Below are 2,673 nucleotides of genomic sequence, written 5' to 3' on the forward strand. Positions count from 1 at the left end.
TGTACCTTCAGGTAAATATACCTTGTGATGTTGGGATATTTTCCTCTATGTTCAGCATCTTATATCGAGTCTTTAAAACGTTCCCCTGAATGTCACTAGAAATACTAAGTTCGCTGATTCAACATGTACAGCAGATGAATTTTGAGAGTATCTGAAAAATATTCTTAAGTTCATAGTAAAGTCAGCTATCTAATCAATGTTAAAAACAAATGATGTGTTCAAATTACACTTGTTATTATCTACGTTGTAGGAAAAACGAATACAAGAAGGGAACGAACAGACGCTCAAAAGAAGCCTGCATGTAAAGAGAACAAAGAACGCCAGATTCAGCTCTTTGTGAATAGTACTTCGATGGGACCAATACGTCTACAAATGCGTCCAGACTTTTATCACAATCTTGAAAGGAAAACTTCAAAACCAATCTGGGGTTGATCCAGAGAAGCAACATCGTTTCACCAGACGACACGACAAGGTAACGTTTGTCTGTTAATCTCAGATTCGTTATCCCATAATTGTGTCGCTGTATAGCTTGCAATTACCCGCTTATAGCCTTAAAATGTATTGAATGGATCGTTTCTATTCACTTGATTAAAAAAGTTGAATTTTTCCCTTTCAAGCCCCGTGATGAGCAAGATGCTAACATATAGATACACCTGGTATCCTGGCTGATGGGCAGAGCTGTCGGTGAACAGAAATCAGCAGGTAAATCTTAATCTTGAACTTGATGTAATGATTGATGGACATCATCGGGTGATGCTGTGAACTGTCGCAACTGCATAACAGTTGAGACAGCCATAAGTTACCATTGTTATTATTACTATTGGTGTATTTAAAGCTCGTGTGGTGACCAGAAGGCCGAATTGTTCACGATTTACAAAAAAAATGTTTTAAATAATGAATGTAAAATATAGAATATAAGGGCTGACATTATCTAAAAAACAAATAACATACTCGAAAAAATATATAATAAAACCTGGAACTAAAAGGATCATGAAAGACTGGCATAAAAGTTCTATTCTGACTAATTCATTTTCAGGGGCGTAGTTCATTCCAAGCAGACTATACGTAGATATCTTGACAACTCCTGTTTGTTTGATCTTATAGGAAGAACACGAAAGACAAGAATGACGAAGATGAGAAGAAAGACAAGGGAAGGAAGAAGACGAGCAGCCAAGAAATCTCCATCTGTTAATGCGGACCCATGTCTTCATAATGAAGATAAAGTGAACTCGAAGGATTCCTCGATTTACTCGTCAATCGATATCGCCGCTACTGACCAATCCAATTCTGGTAAGATGTTCTGTTCGTTTTACATGCAGTCTCAATCAGGGCGATTATTTGTCCTGGGCATTAAATATGATTTTAATTTATTGAATAAAGGTTCCACAGCATGTCAGGTGAGGCAATTCTGTAAGTAATTTCTTTCATTTTCTCTTCTCAAGATTGTATTTTTTTCAGGTACTCATCATATTTATTTGGAATAGCAAGATATTTTTTTCAGCCTTGCTTGACTCGCAATCTTTCCAAAGACACAGAAGTTTTAGAAATGAATTGTACTTATCATTGTTGTGCTTTTAAGAATGCCATGTGGTCCCCCAAAACCAGGCACCTGGTAAAATGGAGGATTGCAAAGACAGTCTTCAGCAGAAGAAACAGCAAGGCAAGGATGATGGAAAGGAAACCAACCGACAAGAAACGGAGACATCGCGTGAGCAGAGACTGACAGATGAACAAGAAAGTCCTCAGCTAGAGATACGGGAAGTAACAGGGGTCAAAGACTTTCAACTGACATCCCAGGAGAAAGAAAGTTATGAAACCGGAGAGGATTATGCAGAATATTATCAGAAAGAGAATGGGGAAATGGAAATGAACAGTGATAAGAGCTTTAAACAAGTAAAGGCGCTATCATCAAAGAAAGAGAAACATGGAGAGGAGCAGACTTGTGATCCAGACGGACCTCAAACAGGGAAGCAGCAAGGCGCCATGGTCAGGGAACAAATCTGTCAAGAAGAGATGTCGACATCGTCGAAGCAACGAAGATCAGATGAAGGCTGCCTGGAGAAGATTGGCGATCTAAGAAGATCCAAAACCACGAGAGAAGAGTGCTGCCTACAAGAGAAGAGGGCACTTTCTGGGCAAGAAGCATGGAAACAGAAGCAAACTAATCATCAAGATAGTCCATCCAAGGAAATGCTACAAGTACCGCCCGGTAAAAAAACATATTAAGTGTGGTTTTTATATGGGTCGATAATCATGGACCATTCGACTCCAGTTTTGCTTGCAATAAAGAGCCTCTTACACATTGCCCCTTCACGGCCTCTGAAATACTCAAATTATTTCATTTATTAACAGGAGATAACTCCAGATTTATTTTATTTTCTTATTTAAGTTAAACACTAAAAAAAATAAGGTAAAATGTTATTTTGCACACATTATAGGAAGAACAAAGACAAGAACGGAACAAGGAAATGCTGCCCAGAAATCATTCTGTAAAGAGAAGGTTGAACGTCCAATCCAGCTGTTTTTGAATAGTTCTTTGATAGGACCAATATGTCTGCAACTGCATCCATCAACTCTTACATCAGCCTTAAAAGAAAATCTTCAAGACCAACTTGGGATTGAACCAGAGAAGCAGCATCTTTTTGTCAGACAACACCACGAGGTAATTTCTAA

General features: G+C 38.3%; 1 long non-coding RNA gene across 1 annotated transcript; it reads left to right on the forward strand.

Moving 5' to 3' along the window:
- Positions 1 to 383: 383 nt before the first annotated feature.
- On the forward strand, positions 384 to 1,137 carry LOC119726923. Its single transcript, XR_005270864.1, has 3 exons — positions 384 to 472; positions 618 to 702; positions 1,105 to 1,137. It is a non-coding gene; the product is annotated as an uncharacterized LOC119726923 (long non-coding RNA).
- Positions 1,138 to 2,673: the final 1,536 nt, after the last annotated feature.

This window comes from Patiria miniata, unplaced genomic scaffold (genome assembly GCF_015706575.1).
Source record: "Patiria miniata isolate m_02_andy unplaced genomic scaffold, ASM1570657v1 HiC_scaffold_2, whole genome shotgun sequence".
In the NCBI taxonomy this organism is placed as follows: Eukaryota; Metazoa; Echinodermata; class Asteroidea; order Valvatida; family Asterinidae; genus Patiria; species Patiria miniata.